This window comes from Macrotis lagotis, chromosome 7, assembly GCF_037893015.1.
Source record: "Macrotis lagotis isolate mMagLag1 chromosome 7, bilby.v1.9.chrom.fasta, whole genome shotgun sequence".
Taxonomy (NCBI): Eukaryota; Metazoa; Chordata; class Mammalia; order Peramelemorphia; family Peramelidae; genus Macrotis; species Macrotis lagotis.
The window spans coordinates 28,021,788-28,046,956 of record NC_133664.1 but is presented as its reverse complement, the minus strand read 5'-3'; the positions used below and the strand labels follow the sequence as shown (position 1 = coordinate 28,046,956).

Sequence of the window (25,169 nt, the reverse complement as noted above, 5' to 3'; positions counted from 1 at the left end):
GGTGAGTTTCTCTCTGATGGTAGACATTAGTAGAGTCAAACTTTGATGGCACAGGGATTTCTAATTACCCACCCCTGTATTGTATCTATTCCTTTTGAACGAACTGAAAATTTCCAGTTTGGAGTTGTCTCTCTTCAGTCTTAATTGATCACTTCCATTGATAACTTCAACTCATTTTCTTTCTTCAGGCTCCAGTCCTCATCCATAAAACAAGACAGTTCAACCAGATGGTCCTTAAATCTAAGATCTTGCAAATTAGCAGTTTACTATTTCTATTTTCCAAGAAAAAAAGTGAGGAAGAAAGACAAAGTCTTTTATTTGTTTTGAATTCACATTATTATTTTCATCGCTATTATATGAGCCACAGACCCCCCATAGATTATAGAATTTGGAGTAAGAAGAAATGTTAGAGGTCACTTAATCCAACTTTATCTTTTTTACAGATAAAGAAACCAAGGAGGAAAGAGTCATACAGACTTGCCCAAATTTTCATGGCAGCCAGAATTGGGACGTGTCAGCCCCTGAAATCAAGGATTGAATTGAAAGCCAGGCTTAGATTCGAGTTCCTCGTGTTCCTTCTTAGGGTCCTCAGACCACTGATCCATCAACAAAGAATTCTGTTAGCTTTAAGTAGGGTCAGAATCATCCAATGAAGTATTGCCAGAGAGGTTGGTGGTTGGGCCAAAGGATGCTAAGCAGTCATAGGATAATTAATTTTAGTATTGGATAGAACCTTTTAAGTCATCTATGCCTTTTCTCTTATTCAAAGAAACTAAAACACAGAAAAGTTCATTTCTTCAAGGTCTTTGTTGCTTGGTCATTTCAGTCATGTCTGTCCCTTCATGACTTCACTTGGAGTTTTCTAAGCAAAGATCCTGGAGTGTCTTGCCATTTCCTTCTCCAGCTCATTTTGTAGATGAGAAAAGTGAGGAAAACTGGATGCAGTGACTTGTTCAGAGTCACGCAGTGAGTAAATGTCTGAGGTCTGTCTGATGCTAGCCCAGTTCTCTGTGTACTCTGGTGTCACACTTGTTTAGGGTCATCTAGGCATTAATTATCGTAGTTGAGATCTGAACCTAGGTACTCCTTTTCTAAATTCAGCACCTTTTCTATGGCATCACTGTGACATCAACTTATGAGCTCTTGACTAGGTTCTTCAGCATCTTGGTCTCCTTCTCTGTAACTCCAGAATGACATTCATTTACCACTATGGGGAGCAGCATGTATCCAAGTAGAAAATGAATGCAGAATTCTTTGTAAACTGTAAAGATCTATGGAAATGTCAGATATTACCAATTTTTCCCACAAGGGCTAAAAATGAGCTAGTATCATTTCCGTATTTTTGTCTTTGTGAGAATGTGGCTTTTTGAGGAAATGGAGAAATTAACCAACCTTACAAATTAAACTGAAGATGAGAATCAGACTAGACCTATAATTTTCCCTGCCTCTGTATTTTGACTTCACTGTTCTAATGCTTCCTCATCCAAGTCCAAGCTGTGGAACTGAATTTGAAAGGTTTAGCTTTGGAGGAGATTTTATCCATTATCTAGTTCACCTTTCTAATTTTATAGATGAGAAACTTGAGGACAAGAGAGTGACTTGCATAAAGTCACCCAGATAATTCGGGAAGAACAAAGACTGGAATCCAGGTTTTCTATCTTCTATGTTACTCCCCAGTACCATGCTGAGCAGCCCTTCCCCTTGGTTACCGGGTATGTGTTTAGCCATTATATTTTCTCTGCTATAAAAGCATGTTAATTTTCCCATTACCCTAACTAACATTTTCTAAAGTTTATGTCCTGACAAGTTTATCGTCCCTCATAAGGAAGCTTTCTGTGCAGGGGAAACATGAAAATACATTTTTAGGGACTGTCAAAATTAAAAGTGGGACCAAGTACAACTGAGAGTCAATGATGAAAAAAGATTGGACCACCAATAATGAGACTGCTTGTGCCTATATGGACCTATCCATGGTAGTTTCTGTGGTGGCATGAGATGTGACATATGTGAAACTTGGCATCTTGGGGTGGTACAAATCTTGTTTATTGTTAGCAGATTTGGTTCTTTCTATTCTGAACCCTAAATCAGTTTCCAAGGCTTGTTTTATTTACCTACATAGTATTTCTTGCATCTGTTTTCTCACTTACAGGTCACCACCCCAATTCAGTCCCTCATCATCTCTTGGGTTATTGCAGTAATCTTATAATTGGTCTCCAAGCTTCCCCTCCTCTCCTGGCCCTTCCCCCTCCCCCTCCCCTTCCCCTTCCCCCTTTCCCCCCCTTCCCTTTCTTCCCCTTCCCCCTCCCCTCCCCTTCTTCCCCTTCTCCCCCTCTTTCCCCTCCCCTCCCCTTCTTCCTCCACTTCTCCTTCTTCCTTATTTTGTTACTCTTCATCTGTCCTAGCTGATTGAAAACTATAAGATACCTATTCCATTTATTCTTTTGTTTGTCAAAATCCCTAGGGGAGGTGGGCTGATGTTAAGGGAAAATTGTGTATTTTGACTTAAATTTCTTAGATAATCTCAGTTCACTCTTTGTTTTAGCCCAAGCTTGCTCTTTTGCAGATTCCGTTATGGCTTTTGTTTTCAAGGGGACAGTTTTTCTTCACACTGTTTGACTGCCAAAGAAATCCTCAATATCTTCACAAATTATTAAAATATATTCAGCTTAGCAATGACACTTTTATAGGGTGTGATGTCAGCTAGTTGAACTCTTTCATTCTGCAATTTCTGTTTGCCGGAAGTTATTACTAATCAGGGCAAGTGATACAGCTGTCAGAAGTCTCTCTCTCTCTCTCTCTCTCTCTCTCTCTCTCTCTCTCTCTCTCTCTCTCTCTCTCTCTCTCTCTCTCCCCTCCCTCTCCCTCCCTTCCTCACTCCCTCTCCCTTCCTTTCTCCCTCCCTCATTCTCTCTTTTTCTCTTCCTATTCCGTCTTTCTCTCTTTCTCCCTGTTCTTCTTTCCTTTTCTCCCTTTCTCTACCTTGCATTACTTGCATAAAAATCCTGTGACTAGCATAGTTACTGTTATATATTTATATTACATATATTGTATAGTTATATACTTATATGCCTACTGTTAACCTCCTTTTATAGATGGGGAAATTAAGGCTCAGAGAGGTGAATTGACTGGCACAGGTCACAGGATTCCTTCTTGGCAAAGACAGTGTTCCTTCTGTTATGACTGGCATCAAATATGGCAATGAGCCTGTCTTGTCCAGCCTCCTGTACCAAGACCATGGCTGACCCTAAGAATGGGGTGTGACATTGAAGTGGCTATTGATGATCCTTGAGTCCATCCCCTTCTCTACTCCCTCTGCCACCTCTTTGGTATGGGCAGGTCTCATCACCACCTGGATATGGGGGAAATAGTGACTGTCTTTTCCTCTCCAATTCATCCTTCATTAAAAAAAACAGATCAATTAATTTTTCTTATTTATTGATTTGATGATTGATGTCACATCTCTACTCAAAAATTGTCAGTGACTTCCTATTGTCTAGTGAACATAACTAAAACTTCTCAGAATTCAAGGCTATCTAGAGAGTAATACCAACTTTCCTTTTTAATTTTACCTCATTCCACTCTGCTTCTTGAATTTTATGCTATAACCACACTCAATTGTGTTCTTGTTCTCCGAAAATGAAGTCTGTCTGCTTTTCCATCTTTATGCCTTTGATCATGGTGTTCTCTATAATTGAAGTGGCCTCTTCTCCTCTCTCTGAACTTTCCACCCATTTTTAAAGCTCAACTAAGGTACCACCTCCTCCATTAAGCCTTTCATGAATTTTTATATCAGATTTCATATTGTACTTCCTTTTGTATCTCTCCAAGAACTTATATAATATCATTTTTATAGCTTAACTGTGTATATTATCTCCCATTATACTATAAGCTTCATGAAAGCCAAGGCTGAGTTTTATTGAAACTTTATCTCCCCTAGCACCTGGTAAAGACAATTTGTTGTTATTCAGTTATTTGCAGTCATGCTGTACTGAGGTAGTTTTCCATTTCCTTCTCCAGATCATTTGACAGATGAGGAAACTGATACAAACAGAGTGAAGTGACTTGTCCAGGGTCACAGAGCCAGCAAGTGGCCAGATTTGAACTCAGGAAGATGAGTCTTTCTGATTCTAGACCCAAACTTCTAGCTTGGTGCCACCTAGCTCCCCAGGAAAGACAGCAGGTGTTTAGTAAAACTTTGTTGAATTGAATGGAAATGACTTCTTTCTGTTTTAGATTTTGGATACTGGTATAAATTTTATGTTAGGACTCATAACTATTGGTTCCATTTAGTTCCAAGTTATGGATGCACAGCTGACTAAAAAAAAATATTGGCAGGAAACTTAAGATCTTCAGAACTTGGATCTCAAATACAGTTACAGCTGCCTATTAGTCAGAGTGTTGGTATTTGGGTATTTATGGACCTTTTAGGTTTCATTACATCAATTAAAACTTTCTCTCTTCCTTGTAAGAATCATCACAAAACTAGAGGTTACTTAACCCTGATCTTTTTTTAATAGTTAGCACCATCACATTGATGTTTGATGAAGTCTTTTCTCCTTTTCCCCTCTCCCTTTTTCCCTTCCTCCCTCCTTCCATTCCCTCCAATAGATTGCCTCAAATCTCCTCTCCTTCCCCTTTCCCTTCATTCTTCCCCTCCCTCCGTCCCTTCCTTTCCCCCTCCCTTCCTTCCTTCCTTCCTTCCTTCCTTCCTTCCTTCCTTCCTTCCTGCCTGCCTGCTTGCCTGCCCCCCCTCCTTCCCTTTTTTCCTTTTCTCACTTCTTTACTAGTTTTGTTGATGACTTTTTATATAATGATTACTTATTAAGTTGTTCTTTATCACAAAGAATTGTAGTTAAGTAAAACCAACCAACATAGAGTAAGTAAGTAAATGCAACATCCCATACACTTAGGCCTCCCACTTCTCTAGTAAGAATCAGGGGGAGGTGTGTTTTATATGTCCTTTCTTGGATTGAACTTGGTTATTATATTTCAGCAGCCTCTTAATATTGTTTTCATTTTCATTAGCATGTACTCATTGTTTAAATTTTTTTCCTGATTTTGCTTTTTTAAAATTTTATATGAATTCAAAAAAGTATTTTTCCCAATCCTTTTCAATTATTAATATTTGCTATTCTTTATAGTACAATTGCATTCCATTATATTAATAAACCCAATTTTGTTTATCTGTTCCCTGTTTTGGGCTACTCTATTTTTTAGTTTAGTATTTTATTTTCCCCCAGATAAATGTAAAGACATCTTTTAAAATTAATTTTTAAAATCTTGAGTTCCAAATTCTCTTCCTTCTTTCTTCTGCTTCCCTATTGATAGGGCAAATAATTTGGTAATAGGCTATACATATGTAATAGGCAAAAAATTTCTACAACAGTCATGCTGTGAAAGAAAATATGGACCAAAACTTTCAAGAAAAATAAAACAAAAATAAAGTATGCTTCAATCAGTTTTCAGATACCCTCAGCTCTTTATCTGTAAATGAATAACATTTTTCATCATAAGTCCTTCAGTGTTGCTATATCTATTTTTTTTTTTACTTTTTCTTGGTTGTGGAGAGAGTAAATGCCTGAAAGTGGAATTTGTGGATCAATGGAAGGAAGGAAACAATCAATTTTTGAACTCCTACTGTGTACCAGATACATTACAAATGATATCTCATTTGATCCTTACTCAGTGAGGTTGATGCTATTAGTATTCCCATTTTATAGATGTAGAAACCGAGACAGGTAGAGATTAAGTAACTTGTCCAAGGTCATATAACTAGAAGATATCTGAGGCTGGATTTGATACTCAAGTCTTTCTGATTTGAATCCTAGCACTCTAGCCTCTGTGGTACTATCTCGCTTCATGAACAAAGAATATGAACTTCTCTTGAATAAATCCAAATCAATCCCTGAGTTGTTGATTCAAATCTCAGCCGCATTATTGGTAAACTTTCTAATCACCAGTGAAAATAAGAGCTAAGATTTATATAGTATTTAAGGTTTATGAAATACTTTACACATATTCGTTCACTTGATATTTACACAAACTGTTATGTGGCAAGGGATGTTAGCATTCTTGTTTTACAAATGGGTAAACCGAGGTTGAGAGTAGATAGGTCATTTACCCCAAGTCACACACTAAATGCAGCATCTGAGGCAGAATTTGAACTAGATTTTCTTCACTCCAAATCCAGGGGACTACTTCACTAGAGTCCTTGCTGGCTGTAGATTCAGCTTTTGGAGGAATGCTTGTTCCAGCTCCTAATGCTCCAGGAAGCCGGGAGCATTTAGGAATCATAGAAACTACCTCCTGAGAACTCTCCTAAGTATATGGCAATGGGCTGAACTTTTTACATTTTTAAAATTCCATCTCTCCATGATGCTGCCATAATCTGCCATTTTGTTTTTTCCATGCTCATAGAGCTTTGCTAAGTCTGTTATGGAATAGTGTTGTAAGGTCCTTGATTGGGTGATGAGAGAAGAGATTATCAAGCAATGGTTCTTGGGTGAAAATGAACCAGAGAACTCGGCACCCCTCCATATCAGGAGCCAGTGTCTCTCATCAATCTGAGTGGTCTCACTGCAGTCTTAAATTGAAGGAAAGAGATAGGAGCCCTGCAGCACTCTCCGGGAAAAGGCATTTCTGACATAAAAAATAGCCCATCATGGTCTTGTTTTCATGTTTGGTTTAGGGGAATATATGGGGATAATTAGCATGAGCCTTCTCTTCTCTGCTTGTTGACTACTGCAGATAGCAATAATAAATCTTCTGGATTAATAAAAAATGTTTGCGAACTAATCTCATCAAATAAGAGCTCACCGGGAGTCTAGAAATTAAATGAGGATATCCCCAAGTTTTTAATAGCATTTTTAATGGTCTGTGGCTGTTTACTTGGGTTCATAATATGATAATGGCAACCCATATTACTTAGCCTCATCCCACTTATCTAGACTGATTTCCCCCTGCTTCCAAGCATATTTCTTCTTTAGTTGGACAGGTTTCCTTTCCTTCCCTCACCTCCATGCTTGCTGTTTCCATGGCTTTATCAATAGCTCAACAACTAATTAGCTGTGCCCTTGAATACAGAGCATCAGAATCTTCACCAGAGTGAGACCCTTGCTCATTGCTTAAAAGAAGCATTTCGCATCTAATAAGCAACCAGTGCCCGTGGTCTCCGATGCTGAGCAAAGAAAAGAGAGAGTGAAGTTGTCTTTGATTGTTTCAACAGAAGAAGGCCTACTTTGGGAGGCCAGGAGACCGTTGTAATTAGGATAGTGGCAATCAGGGCTTTGTCCAAGGGTGCTGTAATTTAGAGGGTACTTATAATGTTACACATTTATTTCTTTGACTGAGTAGAAGCCACTGAAATAACTAACTCTTCTTGCATAACTAAATTTTCCTTAATTACTTCTTACTTTAGTTTCATGTCATAAAATACCAAGATGATTTGAGGGACTACTTTATGCTGTTTTCCCTGAGCTCCATTGATCATTATAGATATGTAATGGGAGATATCCAGACTACTATATCAGTGCCCTAGAACCTACTAAATCTCTAAGGTTAACCTTGAAGCAAGCAGGACCTATTTGCATTTACTTGGTTTCATATTCATGCTTAAGTCTTATGACAAATGTAAGATGAACTAACATAGTCTCTCCTTTATTTTTTAAGGATTTTTCAAGGCAATGGGATTAAGTGGCTTGCCCAAGGCCACACAGCTAGGTAATCATTAAGTGTCTGAGGCCGGATTTGAACTCAGGTCCTCCTGACTCCAGGGCCAGTGCTCTATCCACTGTACCACCTAGCTTCCCCCAGCATAGTTTCTTGCTTGGGATGTTCAATATTTCCTTTTGGGACCCAAAGAGTTATCTATTCATTATCCTCATTCTTCCAGGTTGGTTGGGACATGAGAAAGTTGAACAAATAGATCTTCTTCATAGTAGAAACATCCCTATAGGCAGCATATTGATTTAGGAAAAACACAAAATAATATCATCTATGTTGTATTATTATATTTTTATTAGTTTTTAAAAGCGTCACTTTAAAAGGCTTTAACGGGAGTTTTTGCCAGCAAGACTGCAAGTCTGACATCTCTGCTATAGTCTAAGGCTAGTCTATAGTCTATCTAGTCTCTGATGATATTCAACTTTTGGGAATGACCAATCAAGATGGCATCCTCAAGGGCCATTTTTCTCTGTACCCTTGAAACTCATAGCCTTTAGGGATCACTCAAAAGGCAACAGAGAGAGAAATGGTAGACATGAATAGGCTGCAATAAATTGCAAATGAATAAATTACTCAGGAGAAATCTTGTAATGGAAATTATTAGAAAAATGGATGATCAGGAAAAAAATAGATCACATAGAACAAAGAGTAACTGATAGTCTACAGTTCAGTTAGTTTCCATGCAATGTCAAAAAAAGGTGAGGGACAGCTAGGTGGTGCAGTAAACAGAGCTCTAGACCTTGAACTCAGCACCTGAGTTCAAATCATATCTCAGGCACTTACTAGCTGTGTGATTTTGGGCAAGTCACTTAATCCTGATTAAGCATTTTGAGTGGACCCCTCTACAGTAAATCTCTGGGCATGGATCAGAGTCTGGCTTAGAAGGCCAATCAGGGATCTGCATCAATGGAAAGGGTACCAAATTTGTGAAAGCTCAGATTGATTGGAATACTGGGTTAATATAATAACGTGTCCAATATGTTGGTCATTGCACATCTTAGTCATAGACTTATAGAATTTAGAGCTGAAAGGAATCTTAAAAGTCATAAAATTCAATATTATATTTTTTAACCTGACTGAAAAAATCATATTTCTATATTTATCCTAGATAGCTCTAGAGTTTATTTTACAGATGAGGAAACTGAGGTTCAGAGAATTTAGTGACTTTCCCAAGATCTCAGAGATAGTAAAAGGCTGAGTTCAGATTCCCTGACATTAGAGTAGTACCCCTTTCTTTGTATCATACTTTTGGGGCATCACTTCCTGACCAACTTCTTCTAGGTTGGGTTGTATTTCTTCTCACTGCTAGCTAGAATTTCTTTTTTTGACTTTTATTTTCATTTCATTTCCCTCCTGACCCCCTTTTTGAAGGCTTAAATTACCCCCAGGAAAGTGCATCCTTAAAGACTTTTGCTAAAAACTAATCTGTGTGGTACAATTATTGAATTTTTGGAATGATTTGAGTATTCCATGATCTACCATCTTTCATCTTTTATTGGGACTCTCATGTGATGTTTGTATCTTTTTTTATGATTCCATTAGAAAAGGAATTCTTTTTGTTTACCTAATTCTTTTTGTTTACTTTTTGGTGTCTCCCATCTGAATACAGCAGTATGGACTTTCTTCTGATTGTAATTCCAGCCAACAAACCCAGAAGTATCTAAACTTCACATTATTGAGTGAGGATTGAAACAATATGCTGGAGTCAAAGTCCTTTAGTCCGCCCACATGAAGGGATTTCTTCCAGTTCTGCTTCCTCCCATTAGTTATATGGCAGAACTCATTCCCATGCACATACATACATATATGGATAAATATGTACATGCATGTGCATTTTTCCCATCACTGTAGCTGTATTACATTCATGTAAAGATGATGTGAAATGAAGTGTCTGTCATTCTGTCTGTCTGGAGGGAAGAGGAGGAGCTGATCATTTCTTGGACCTCTATATTGGTGGTGCTTAAAACCATCTTAGAGAATTCAGCATTATGATCAATATTGCACACTGAGACCCAGTTTTATGCTGCAAACATTTCCTAAGGGTCTGCCAAGTGGTAGGCAAAGATAAAGATAAAAAAGTGGTCCTTGCTGATAAAGAGCTGATATTCAAGGTGGGGAGGGGTGCACCTGGAGAAATAACAAGATTTAGATCCAAGCCAGATATGGAAGTACATGTTTGTGGTCCCCTGGATTTATGGATCAAGGGCTCTGAGTTGCTTTAGGTCTATGCTGATCAGAAGGTTCATCAGTAAGTATAGCAGGAATGTGGTAGAGAAGTGGACCACCAAATTGCCTAAGAAGGGGACCGACCTCCAAACCACCAAGGACAAAAACAGAATATGTCAAAATTTCCACATTGGTCAACAATGGCATCGGACTTGTGAGTTTCCACCCTGAATAAGAAAAGAATAAAATAAATAGTACACATGATATCTATCTATCTATCTATCTATCTATATATATATATATACATATATATATATGTATATATATATATACACACATATATATATATGTGTGTGTACAAATACACACACACACACATATATATATATACATATACATATATATATATATAATATAAAAACAAAACAAATTCAAAGTACTATCTTGGGAAACACTGAGAACTGGGAGAATTAGGGAAGATTTCTTGAAGGAGGTATCTCATTATCTGAGGCATAAAGGAAGGAGGCCAGGCATTTCAAAAGGTGGAGGTGAAGAAGGAGATGTTCAAGACTGGGAGAGTAGGGACAGCCTGTTCAGAGACTCTGAGATGGATGATAGAATGTTGAGGATGTCATGCCCTGGGAGTCTCAAATAGGCCACAGCTCCCAGTAGATCTGAGTGACATTTGTAATTACTTTCCATGTCCTGTCCTATTTGGCTTGCCAGTGATGTCCTGTACTATTACATGGATACTGGGTTTTGCCTTAGGTCTCAGAGTTTGCAGGAGAGAGAAAGATAATAGACAGTTGGATCAAATCTTGTAATCATTCAGGAGGAAGTAAGATTGTCCTGGATGTGTGAAAATTAAATTAAGTGACCACTTGCAGCATTTGATTATAGGGTCATAGATATAGAACTGATCTTAGAAAAATAGAGAGATGCATCTTACTGTCATCAAGCCCAGCCTCCTTAATTTACAGATGAGGAAACTGAGGCTTGAAGAGGTCAAGGTCACCCAGGATCAACCAGCTAGTAGTTTTTGAAGAATTTAAACCTAGCTCTTCCTAGTTCCAAATGCAGAGCTATTTGATGAAAGCAGAGGTGGAGACCATCCTCCAACTAATATCAACTTTGTCCTAGAATGTCCATTTGTCCTATTTTCATGTGGGTCTGTCTGATGGTCTAAGAATTTGCTTCAGCCCAAATGATGAAGGCATATTGGAATCGCCTGGCTCAGGAGGAGAGGGAAGGCTGCCCAGTTTCCCATCTTGCTCTCCTGCTAAGTGCCTACTGGAAACCAGTCCAAGTTGGGAAGAGACTGTTCTTTTTCAGATTGCTTCAAGGCTTACCCTCTCTCCAACATTCTCTGGAGGTGGTTAAGTGTTTGGATTTCAAAGGTCTTCTCAGGGCAGAAGGTAAACAGTGGCAGTTGGAATATCAACAAAGGTTTAATTGAGTAGATTAGCTTCCCAGCTGTGTCCAGATGTCAACAAAGTGAATATTTAAGAAGAACACTTAGCTGGTATCAACTACTGAACTTTGTCTCAGCTTGGTATGGGTTTACATCCTCCTTGGAAACTAGCTGTGTGACTTTGCGTAAGCCACTTGAACTCTCTTGGCTCAGTTTGCTTGTCTGTAACAAGAAGGATTGGGCCTAGATGGACTTTCAGGTGTGTTCCAGACCTGTATTTATGATCTTCTAGCCACTGGAATAGCTGCATTGAGTTACCAGTTCTCCCCAAAGGAGTGGTGGGCTGGGCAAAGGAGAGGTGATTAGATAAGAGCAATCTGCTGTCCATCATGGTCCTTGTGCCTGAACATACAAATGCATCTGACCAATAAATGTAGGCAGTACAATTTGACTCTCTGGAGCCAAAGATTATTAGTCTAATTCTTTTTACATATAAAAGCCCTTGAAATGCTCACTCTCTTATCATCCCATACTTCAGTCCCCTTTTCTTCAGGATAATATTCAGTCAATCCCCAGAAGGCTTGGATTTAAGACCCTTTCCCACCTTGGTTGCTTTCCTGTACATATATATATATATATATATATATATATATATATATATATATATATATATATATATATATTCATGCGTTTTCCTTGTTTTTCCAAGGTAGCACTTCCCTTGATGATGGGTTATGGAGGGACTTTTCCCCTTCTCCACTTCAGAACAATTCTAGATGTACTCAATTTCTTGGATGGATAACTTTTAAGGTCCTATCTAACTCTAGATCTGTGATTCTATAATGGCAAACTTGTTCTTTTGCATTTTTTCCTTATTTTATTTATTTTATTCTGAATTTAAGAAATAAAAATAAGCATTTTCATAGCATAGTAAAATAGAAAAAAGGCAATTATACTTGAAACTGCAAATCTATTATGTACAAGTTTCTATTCCTTTTAAATATATAACAAAATCATCATGGCAAGGATCCTATGATGGTAAGGGTAACTTGTTCAAAATCATGGAGACTAGAGATGAATCTTTCTAATTGGGAAGCGGTTATAATATAGGGCAGGCAGTGGTATTTCCAAGTAGGCAGGGTCTTCAGGATCTACCATCTTTCTGTGGGAAGATGCTGGGGTCAGAAGGACCAGCAGCAGTCCCACAAACATCCTCACAGACTGGGGTTGAGAAACATACTTCATACTGAGTGGAGTTGGAGATAAAAGTCAAACCTTGAAAGTAGCTGGAGTTCTTTTTTCTTTTTTAGCTTTTTTTTTGCAAGGCAATGGGGTTAAGTGGCTTGCCCAAGGCCACACAGCTAGGTAATTATTAAGTGTCTGAGGTTGGATTTGAGCTCAGGTACTCCTGACTCCAGGGCTGGTGCTCTATCCACTGCACCACCTAGCTGCCCCTAGTTTTTTTTAATTATTTAAGTCAATGGAGTTAAGTGACTTGCCCAAGGTCACACAGCTAGGCAATTATTAAGTGTTTGAGACTAGATTTGAACTCAGGTCTTCCTGACTCTAGGGCCAGTACTCTATCCAATATACTACCTAGCTGCCCAGTAGCTGAGGTTCTACAAGGAAGAGGTGAGATCTTGTATAAAGGCAAAGATAGGTGAGGTCGATGGGAAACAGGAGCAGTGGACATGAATAGAATAGAAAATCAAAGCCCACTGATAGCCCCTGAATCTAATTTTCATTGAGATTTGTAACCTTTTCCTGTATTCCATAAGTGAATCTATCAGAAGAAAAAAATAGATTGGTTGAGTTTCTGAGCCTGCAGAAGGTGCTAATAAACACCAAGATGATCAATAGGCCTGTAACTGGATTGTAAAGAGCTCACAAGTATGCAGTGATTCTTGCCTCTGCTCATATCTAGACCAAATGGGTGGCAGTGACAGCAATCCTATTCTCCGGGTAATTGCAATTATTTCCTGAAAGCTCTCAGGCCACTCACAGTCAGCAGGAAAGAGAAAAGAGGTTAGTGGGTAAAAATGGCCTCATCCCAGATCAGATAGTCTTGAATTCTTATGGTAGGTCTTACTGGTTTCATTCTTTCCTGGTTTCCAAGTTGGCTCAGCCAACCTTGGCCCATGAGACACAGGCACCCTGCCCAACTGTTATTTAGAGCTCATTCTCAGACCCTTGATTTGGTCATGATAGGGGAGCTCAAACTTCCTCTAAGAACTAGGAGCAAAATGTTTTCTCCTGACTTTTCTCACTTGGAGGAACTCCAAGGTCAGGTTCTTGGGTCCCTCCCCATTCTGGAGAACAGATGGTCTATGTCCTCATTACCCAACTCTGAGGATTTTCTTAAATGTGCTGATGGCTGACTTCATGCCAGCATCTTCCCAAGGGAGAGAAGCAGATTCTGAAGGGTCTGCTTTATGGACCAGAGATCTAACTGCCCTCTGACTGTTTAATTCATATTATTACAAGAGAAGGAGGTGGCAGAGATCCATCTCCTCCCCACCCTCTCTTGGGACCCCTCTAAGTGGCACTGTAAGTAGGTAGCTCTGTGGTACAGTGAAGAGATAACTTAGGTTTGGGGTAGGACACTAATTATTTGACCCTGGGCAAATCCCTTAACCTCTGCCTCAGTTTGGTATGGTGGAATCATTTTCAGTTATGCCTGACATTTTGTGATCCCATTTGGGGTTTTCTTGGCAAGGATGTTTGAATGTTTTGCCATTTCTTTCTCCACCTCATTTTACAGAAAAGGAAACTAAGGCAAAGAGGGCAAAGTGACTTGCTTAGGGTCACATAGCTAATACGTGTCTGAAGCTGGGTCTTCACGATTTCATAAAAAATGTCATTTCTTCATTCTTCAGTCATTTCATGCTTTGCTTCAGTTTCCTCATCTGTAAAATGGAGATAATTGCATAATCTACAGCCAGGGTGATTGTAAGGATCAAATGAGACAGAATTTGTAAAATGCTGAGTACAGTGTCTGAGGCAGAGTAGGTGCTTCATAAAAGCTTATTCCCTTCTCTCTTTGCCTATCATCCCAGAATGACAGAGGTATATGATAGAAGGAACATAGCCAATATAGAGCCATCTTTCCTTTACTTGCACAATACTGTTCAGCAATAAAGTGCTTCCTTCATAAGCCTAGAGGAAGGTAAACATTTATATCTTCATTTTACAGAAGGGATGACTGAGACTCTGAGAGCTTTCCACAGAGTGCCATCTAAGTGGGATTCTAAGCCAAGTCTCCTGACTTTTAAGTTCAGTGCTCTCTTGGGGCTACTATTTATTTACCTATGTGACAATGGGAATGTCAAAACTCCTCTGAGTTTCAGGGTCCCCACGAGGGGGTGGATTCGATGATGTCCAGGGGCTCCTTCAGCTCCTGTGTCATCATTTGACTTCCTCTAGTCTCTTCATCCTGCCTACAGTCCTCCCCCACCCCTGCCCCTGATCTACATCTCCCCCTGTTGACTTGCTAGTCATTCAAGCATTTGGAGTCTGTCTTACCTAGCTCAGATTCTCACTGATCCCTGCTCAGGGTTTGCCCCGAGGCCCCAATCCTCTTGAATCGGAGCAGATCCTTCCAGTATTTGTGTTCCAGGAAAAGGATGCTCAGCTGGCTGATAGGAAAAGCCCTGAGCATTTGGATTGAATGTTCTAATGGTCTGAAAAATCTCTGCTATCAAATGAAACTGAATTGAATAAATTGTTCAAATTTGTGTTTTGCTCCATAACCTAACTCTGCCTTGTCACTGTCTAGACCAGGATGGAGATAACTGGGAGCCAGGGACAGCGGATTTGGTGATGCTGGGCAGGTGATTGAGAAGGTCCTTATAATGGTGGAAGGTTGGACAGGTGGAGCATGTCAGTGGAGCTTTATAGGAAGCCCAGGCTTTAGGGTGGCTAGTAGGTAGGTATATAGCCATGGTACTGGAGGTACCAGGAGATGCTATTGGTGAAGCCCCGGTAGGTTGCAAGATGGAATACCTGATAACAAGTCATTAAGATCCTGGGTTGCTCAATGATGCAGACCTGCTATTTATTCCAGATCCCAGAAGAGGTTTCTAGTGAATGATTGATTGGTTTACCCAGAACCTCAGCACAGCATTAAATCTCCTTAGCCTAATCTCTGTTGTCCCAGGACAGTTTACAATCACCCCCCCCCCAGGTTTCATGGACATTGGACTAAAAATATCTGAGTTAAAAGAATTGAGTGGAATTTGTAGCCCAGAGAAGATGTGGATTAGCAAGACATGATGCCCATCTTCAGATCTTTAAAGGGATATCAAGGGAATGAGGAATCAGTCTTGTTCTGTTCAGGCCAAGAGAACAGAAGCAGAAGCAGTGGTAGAAGATGGAAAGAGATCTCTCTGATGACACAGAAGAACCTTCCCAACAACTGGGGTTTCCTCTGGAGTCAGTGTTTCACTTCTTAATGGAAATCTTCCAACAAAAGCAGGATGATCTTTTGTGGAGGATATTTCTGGGAGGAGGGTGATTCTTCAGGTAAGGCTTGGAAAAGGTGACTGCTGAGATCCTATCTGTGAGATTCTGGGAATTATAAGATTCTGGGAATAAAATTGAAGACACTGATCCCTGAGTCATTAATGCTGGGGTCCTTGGGTCTCTCCTCCCTGTAACCTGGATTGGTCCCAAAGTCTGGGGACAGAGCCAGACCTCTTGGGTCAAGTGTCCTGAACAGAGGGAACTTGAGGAACACAGGACCAAGGAGCCAGGAATAGTGAACCTATTTAGAGAAAAGTGAATTAAGGGAATTAGAGACTTGATATTAAAAATGAGAAATATTGTGTGGCTAATTTGGAGAATGTTTATTTGTGTTTTGGTTCTTTCTTATTGACTGAGGAGAGAACCCATAATAAACCTCTGTCCCTTAACCACAGCAGCACCATACAGGGACACCTTATACTGTGAAAATATTTTTCCTATTCTTTCCCCACCTCAGTCTTCAGAAAAATCACTGCCATTGTCCCTCTTGCCCTCAACCAGCCTCTGATGATGTGTTTGGTTCATGACCACATCCCAGCTGTGGCTCCCTCTTAGTATCTGTCAGGGGCTCTCTGATGACTTGGCAGCTTTGTTTAAGCCTGGTTGTCTGGTACTCTCAAGGCTGGCATCAACTGCTTATTGGTTTGTTGTAGACTCTCTGCCAGGCTCCAGGAATGATTAGCTGGTGTGTGGGGGGTATATCCCCAGCCCTCCCTACCTGGTGCCCCTTCACTCTCAGATATTTGCACAGGGGTGGTACTGTGCTTTAAGCTTTCTTGACCAATCCTCCTTAGGATGCTTGATGAGCATCTGCCAGACATCCAGCTGAGACCTTTGCTCCCTTGCACTTTCAACAGAAGGAATGACCTGGCCTGTTGGGGCATATGAGCTACAAAAACATTGAGTTCAACTGTCTCATTTTACAAATGGGGAGACTGAGACCTAGGGATGTGAAATGATTTTCCTTGAAGTCATGCAAATTATAGACATTGGAGATGGGATTTGAAACCATGTCCTCTGACTCTATAACAAAAATTTTTTTCTCACTCTCTCATGATGCTTTATGCATCAGGACGATGCTAGAGTTTAAGTCCTTTTTGGATGTTGCTATCCCCCATTAAAAAAGTAAATTCCCTGAAGGCAAGGATGGTCTTTGTTTTTTTGCTTGTTTGTGACCCTGCCACTTAGCACAATACTTATAATAAATGTGTATTGCCCACTTCTCCCTTGTCTAGGGCAGCCTCCCCTAGGAACTCTACTATGTCTTGGGGCCTCCCATCCCAAGGGCCTTAAGTATCAATGACTGAGGTCCCTCAAGGCCTCCTCACTTTCCTCAACTAAATTTGTCTTAAAAATGGGTTTGAGGCATTGTTTTTGCTCATTGAGCTGGACACATTTTGTGACTTATACTCTGGTTGCCAGAAATGGGCATTCCCATGGTACTAGATGTGCTTGGATTAGATGATCAGCAAATTCTCCTCCAATTCTAAATCCTATGATCTTGAAGTTAATGTCTCAAAAATGCATCTCTCTCTCTCTCTCTGTCTCTCTCTCTGTCTCTCTCTGTCTCTCTGTCTCTCTGTCTCTCTGTCTCTCTCTCCCTCTCTGTCTCTGTCTCTCTGTCTCTCTCTCTCTGTCTCTCTCTCTCTGTCTCTCTCTCTCTCTCTCTCTCTCTCTCTCTCTCTCTCTCTCTCTCTCCTTCTCCCTCCCTCCCTCCCTCCCTCTCTCTCTCACACAGCAAATTAGGGTTAAGTGACTTCCCCAAGTTTTACAGTTAGTAAATATCTGAATCTAGATTTGAACTCAGATCCTCCTGACTCCAGGGCTGATGATCAGTCCACTGCCCCAAATATATTGCTTAAAATAAAAAAATCAGTGTTATTTTTTGGTTTAACTACTCCAGCAGCTAGGTGGTTGATGGAGAGAACCCTCATTCTGGAGTCAGGAAGACCTGAGTGCAAATGATGCTTCAGATTTTTCCTAGCTGTGTGATCTTGGACAAGTCCTTTACCTCTACTTGCATTGGTTTCTTCATCTTTAAACTAAGATGAGCCTCAGTGATTTCAGCTCTGAATCTATGAACTGATACACATCAACTGTCTGTTTACATGGTGTCCAAGTGGTTGCCAAAGCCTAGTCATTTCACCTTTTTAATATCTGAACTAATCCCCCTTTTCTCCTGCCTCTGCCACCCTCCTGATGCAGGTTCTCACCTGAAACCTGCATTGTTTTAATAACCTGCTGATGAGTTAGCCAGTCTCATCTCCACCCTCCATTCAGCTGTCAAAGTAATCTTAATAAAATACAGATCCAACTATGTCATTCCCCCACTCGATAAACTCCAGTGGCTCCCTGTTACCTCCAGGATAAAAAAAAAAATCCCCATTGTCTTTTCCAATCCTTCAAAACTGGGCTTCTTCCTACCTTTCAATTCCCTTACTCCTTGCACCTTCCACATACTCTTCTGCCCAGTGACACCAACCTGTTTCCTGTTCCTCAAAAAAGATTCACCATCTCTCAGCTCTAGGCTTTCTCTGACTGTTTCCTGTGCCTGGAAGGCTCTCCTTCCTCATCTCTGACTCCTGACTTTCCTGAATAAAATTCTATCTTCTACAGTAAGTCTTGTCTCATCTCTCTTAATTCCAATGCCTTTCTTCTGTTGATTAGTTCCACTATGTCCTGGATATAATGGGTTTATACCTAGTTGTTTATGTAGTATCACCTTCATTACATTTTGAACTACTTGAGAGCAGGGACCACCTTTTGCCTTTCTCTGTTTCATTGGTGCTTGGCCCAGAGTAAGGATTTCATATATGCTTACTGACTTGACTATTCTATGCCTATGGTCCATCACCACTTTAAAGAAGGGAGGAAGGTATATTTTCTCATCTCTTCTTTGGGGCCATGGTTGAACATTATAATTAGATTATTCAGTTTTGGGGGCAGCTAGGTGGCCTAGTGGATAAAGCACCGGCCTTGGAGTCAGGAGTACCTGGGTTCAAATCTGGTACCTAGCTGTGTGGCCTTGGGCAAGCCACTTAACCCCATTTGCCTTGCAAAAACCTGAAAAACAAAAAACATAAAAACAAAAAAGATTATTCAGTTGCTCTTATTTGTTTGTTCTCTCCATTTGCACTGTTTCTACTCATTTTACTTTGCATCAGTTTTTGTGAAACAACCCCAATTTTTCTTTATTTTTTATGTTCATTATTTCTATGATATGTAATTATATCCATGTAGGAAATAAGTTTTTAACAAAACATTTCTCACTATAAAGTTTAGTTAATTGATCAACTAGCCCGATAGGTCTTGAGAATAATTTCTATTTCAGAGGCATGGTAGAATAAAATAATATTAGCTGTTCTTTGAACTAAGGTAGAGCATCTGTCTTCTTAAAGGGTTTTTGAAAAAAGAGATTGAGTACTTTCCCAGAAGAACCACATTTCTTACTCTGGGCCCTGTGTCTTACCCTTAGTATACTTTTGTTTGATCTCTATGGTTCTTCCCACTAATACTTATTTTCAAAATTGCTGTCACCATCAGTTCCATGGATGTAAAAGTTATCTTTCAGCAACAGTTCTCAAAACTATTTGACTAACAAGTTTCAAGCCAATCCATTCAGCATCTCTTTTTTGTTTTTCTTCCCGGGATGGTTAAGAGATGATTGGACCACATCAGACTGAATTCTGGCATCACATCCTGTACTGAGGTTTCTAGCTCTTTATTTTCTCTTTCACTTACCTTGAACACTATGTTGCTATATGGTTTGAGAATTCAGACCTATGATTTCGACCCAAAGGTCATTTATTTTTTGAATTTCATTTTATTTTTTCAATTACATGCAAAGATGGTTTTCAGCCTTCATCTGTTTGTAAGCTTTTGATTTCCATATTTTAGCCGATCTGATAGGCATGAGGTTGTTTTAATATGCATTTCTGTAATCAATAATGAGCAATTTTCTGTTGATTATAGATAGTTTTAATTTCTTCACTTGAGAACTGCTGATTCATATCATATCTTTGATCATTCATCAATTGAGAAATGACTTGTATTCTTATAAATTTGAATCAGTTCTCTAGATATCTTAGAAATAAGTGCTTTATCAGAAGTACTAGTTGTAAAAACTATTTCCCAGTTTTCTGCATTCCTTCTAATCTTGGTTGCATTTCTTTTATTTGTACAAATCCTTTTTAATTTAATGTAGTCAAAACTATCCATTTTGCATTTTATATAGCTTCTCTATTACTTTTTTGGTCACAAACTCCTCCCCTCTCCATAGATCTAAAAGATAAACTTTTCCATATTCTCCTAATTGGTTTATAGTGTCCTGCTTTATGTCTAAATTCTGTACCATTCAAAGGTCATTTAAAAACAGTGAATTTGGCACCAAGGAAAATATTTGTTGAGTTCTAAAAGAAGGAAACATTGGAAATATTTTTTTGGGGAAACCAAATGCTACAGTGTTTGAGTTGAGTATGCAGTTCACTCTTGGGACCTGTACTTTCTACCTTCCAAATTTCCCAGGGAAATTAATAGAGAACATGGGTGTGAGTTTCCATTTTTGCATACTCTGACACTTTTTGTTGTATTGTAAACTGAAACTAGCTATCTCAGGGGCTTTTTATCATTCACAAATGCTCCAAGACTGTAGGAAATTGTATGAGTAATTCAAATCTGACTTTCCATGTTGCTAATAAGATCAGACTTCCTGTCATAATTTCTTGTGAAACAATTAAGCTGTACAAGTGAGTTTCTGAACTAAGGTTTTTCCTACTCCATAGCCCAGCATTAGTGAGAAAACTGATTGTTTTTTACCTCTGTTTATAATCCACTGTGCATTGATCAGTTAAATCAGTTTTATATTGACCTGACTAATCAACCATGCAAGGATTTTCATTAGACTAAGGGCTAAGCTCTTTTAAATTTTGTATTGCTACCTGATTTCATGGCAGGTGTCCTAGCTTGCTCATATTACTACCTTGCCCTAAGACCTAACTTTTCATGAACTGGATTAGTGACCTTGGGACAAGATAACTCTCAGCTGGCATTGCTGACTGACTGGTCTAGGTACAGCAGTTAGAGGCAAAGGCATGAAAAGATACTTCCTTCCTTCCTTCCTTCCTTCCTTCCTTCCTTCCTCTTCCCGTCCTTCCTCTTCCCTTCTTGCCTTCCTGCTTTCGTCCCTTTTCCCTTCCTCCCTTCCTTCTTTCCTCTCTTCCTTACCATTCTCCCTTCCTCACTCCATCCTCCCTTTTTCCTTTGTTCCTTCCTCCCTCCCTCCTTATCTTCCTTTCTTCCTCCCATCTTCCCTTCCTTCCTCTCTCTTCCTTCTTTCCTCCCTCCTCCCTTCTTTTCATCCTCTTTTCCTTCCATCCTCCCCTCCTCCCTTCCATTTTCCCTCCCTCTCATCTTCCTCCCTTCTTTCCCACTTCCTTCCTCACTCTCTCCCTTCTCTCCTTCTTTCTTTCCTTCCTTCCACCCATCCTTCCTTCCTTGCTTCCTCCCAATCAAAATAAAAAAAGTGCTTATGGTGCTCTTAGAGGGCCTCCAGAGGCATTCTTCATTGGCCAGTGTTGAAGTCGGCCTTACCCCTTTGTTTCAGACAGCATTTCATTTTGTATTTATCATGCGATAGAATCTATTGTATTTACCTATGCTAGTGTGGCCTCCTAGCCAACAGACCATAAGTTCTGTGAAGACAGGGATGTGTTGATTCTAAACTGAGCATCCCCTCTCCTCTCCTCCCCCTTCTAGCAAAATGTTCTGACACAGGAAAAATTTAATAAATGTTGTTGAATCAAACCCTATGATGAATACTCTGTACTTTCAGGATAATTTTCTTTTGATCCTCCTCTGGTGTTTTCACCAACTGCTACAGAAGGGAGGACTGGGGAAAAATATCAAGAGACCTATAAATCTCTACAAAGTACTCCAAGCTTCCCATCATCACACCCCTGGCTGGCATTCGCGTTCAGGGAAGATGTCTTGCTGCTGTCTTCCAAAGATATTTTTTCTGGGAGGTGAAAAATAATAAAGTAATTACATGGTAGAACCAAACACCCAATGGTATCTGATTCAGTGTCTCACTGCTCTGAGTCACAGCTAAACCAAAGAGAAGGATCAAAGGAAAGGATTAGAAATTGCTATTAAGAACTTAAACATTTCATAAAAGGTAACACAGATGCAGGGGCAGCTTGGTCCCCAACTCTCTTCCTTGGTCCCAGAGCCTATTATTTAAACATGTGCTAATTGGCCCCTTAAATGCTTTGGGAGAGGGTTTCCTTATAACTAGCTCTGAAGGGGGGGGGAGGAAACATCCTAGTCTCTCCTATTTTAGCTCACAGTGGGTGAGGGAAGCTGGAGACAAGTTCACTTGGATGCAGATTTAAAGGCCCAGCAGGTACCAAAGGCTAACAGTGGAATCCCTTCCTGGCTTACCTTGAAAAAGAAAAATGAACTAGAAGGTAGGAGATTGTATTTAATTCTTCCCTTGGCTGGTTTAAAGTTCTGAAGGACCCTGTAGGGTTCATCCCTTTAGGTCCCAGAGGCAGATCAGATTCAGAGACTGCATCCAAATGTGGACTAGCTGCTGTAGGATTTTTGAATTCTGCCCCAGAATTTATAGTCAGCTGGCTGCCATTTGAAGGTAAGCATCAAGCTTCTGACTGGGGGATAATAGCAGCCAATGTTTGCTTTGCAATTTGCAGTTTTGTTCAAAACATTCTCCCATTTTTGTTCTTTCATCTTCCCAGCAATTCTGTCAGAGAAGATAGGAGCCAGCCCCATTTCACAGGTTAGGATACTAAGGTTCTACACAGCCCAGTAACCATTTATCAGCAGTTATGATGCACTTGCTCACTGAGCAAGACCTTAGATCTCCCAGTGTCTTAGGCAATTTCCCAAGGGGGCAGAGAAGGTGCTGGTCCTCATTTGCAGAGGGAGTTCCCTCACTTTGGAATTCCCTTTGGCAAAGACATCCCAGAATTAGTCCTGATCCCTATTATATATAAGGTGTGTGCTGGGAAACAGGAAAAACCATTCAGTTCCTGTACTTAAGTAACTTGGGACAACTGAACCCTTCATACCCCATTGCCTTACACAATCTGCTCCCCTCCCCTAATTTGTTTTTCATGACATTACCCTCTTCCTTTGGGGTGATATTAGAGCCTCTTCATTCACTGATTCCTAAGTCCTACAGCCTAAACCTAGTGATTTCACCTTGGTGATTTCCTATTTTGTTGCCCATTCCAGGTCCTCACTACTCTTATCTAGTGTTCCTGTTGATGCCTCTTGACTCTCTAATCCATCCCCCCACAGTTACCAGAGTCATTTGCTTAACTCTTTGTCCTGACCATGTCACTCCTCAATGCAAAACCCTCAGGAGCTTCTGAAGAAACTCTTGATCTAGGCTATCAAGGTCATTGACAATCCAGTATCCATCTACATTTCTACCTTGATTTTATACCATTACTCTTCAAGTAAACTAAAGGAACAAAGTGGAATTCCTAGGGCCCAATCTCTTCATTTTACAAATGGGAAAGCTGAAGTTCATGGAGGTTCAGTGACTTGTCCAGGTTACTCAGGATTCTTCTGCTGTTCTATGCCAACTTTTCTCACACCTCCTTGTATGCTGAAAGGAATGGTTCAGAAACTTCCCTTTCTCTGTCTTGGCTTCCTTGATGATTGAAATTTACTTTCTTACCGAGTGTCTAGCACTCACCCATGGTCACAATATTTGGATGTCTTGAAAGCATTGTAGCATGGTAGTGTCCTTATGGTGCTTCTAGAATCAGTTATATTTGTGGATGTAGTTTGAGGTCATCATGGTGGATGACAATCATCCTCTATATCTTCATCTTGGTCATCACATTGGACAAGATCTTATCCTGAGTGGACTCATGCCTGCTGGAAGGATATTTCATGTCACTGTAGGTGTCCTTGATGGCATCTTTGGGTACCCAATGTTCTTATAGTATCTGGAAAGCTTCTCTTTGATTGCGTTACCAAGAGGCATTCACTTAGTATTCTGAGAGATGATAGGCTGCTTCTGGTAGGCAAATTCTATCTGGAGATCTGCTGTTGTGTTGTTGTGTATATCTTTCACTCCTTTGCTCTTGCATGAACAGAAGGAAAGAGTTAGTAACTTTGTTAAAAAAGGAAATGAGATTGTTCTGACATGACTTGTTCATGATAAAGCCATGGGGCCCTTTGTGATTACCTCTTTCTTTTCTAGATATACACTAACCATCTCATTTCATTTATTATATGTTCTACCAATCATTTAATAAAAATTTTTAAGGCACCTGTTTTGGGAAAGACTGGGGGGTATACAAAAAAGAGGCAAAAGACACTTCTTGTCCTCAGGAGATTAAAAAATTAAATGGAAGAGACAATATGCAGATATATCTATACATGTAAGTTATATAGAGGACAAATAGAAAATAATTAGCATAAGGAAGGCACTGGAATTAAGAGAGGTTGGGAAGATTTTAGTTGGGACTTAAGGAAGCCAGGGAGGTCAGTAGTTGGAGTGGAAAAGGGAAGAGTATTTTAGATAAGGGGCTAGAAACAGAAATCAAGCTAACTACTATATTGTATAAACTACACACCTTTTCCTTTTTGGGATAATCTTTGCCCTTCTCTCATCCCTCAGTACTTTTATGTTCTATGTTTTTGTTTCCTTTCCAAAGATGATTGATAGAAGCTCTGCTAAGTTCTTTCAGTACCCAATGACATTTTCCATCTGGGACTGGTAATCTGAATTCTCCAATGTGCTTTATTACTGTTTTCTCACTCATTTTGGATTATATATCTCTAATAATTTTTTCCCTATCCTGTTCTTTCCAGTCCAAAGATTATTAGACAATGTCTTTTTGGTAGCAAACATAGAAAGAAAATAAAATTTGTATGATTCTGTCTTTATCCCATCCATCTTGACCAATACTCCTGAACCTTCCTTGGTCATCTGCCTTGCCTCCAAATAGATTAAAAACTACATTTTTATGTCCTTTGTATTCATTGCTTCTAACTTAAAAATGTAATATTTACTTTTGTACTTATCCTTTGTTAAAGATAATCTTGTGCCCATTTTCTGTGAAGCTAAACAATCTAGGTTGGTTAATGGGTTCCTTATGCATTCACCCTGGCCTCATCAGAGAACTCTTCCATTTTCCATCCTCAATGGAATGGTCTCTTTTTATATCCTCAGAATGTCCCTCTTAGAGCTTGTCATTCTCTCTGGGTTGCTTTCCCCTATAGATCTTGGGAGTAGAAAATAGCAATTCTTCCAAGTTGTGGGACTTTAGGAAATAAGGGTTAAGCACATTGTTTATTGGCATGATTGACTCAG

General features: G+C 39.7%; 1 protein-coding gene across 10 annotated transcripts in view; it reads left to right on the top strand.

Annotated features, from left to right (window-relative positions):
* Window positions 1-25,169, top strand: part of OXSM (3-oxoacyl-ACP synthase, mitochondrial) — a 215,589-nt gene that overhangs the window by 42,152 nt on the left and 148,268 nt on the right. The window lies entirely within an intron of this gene.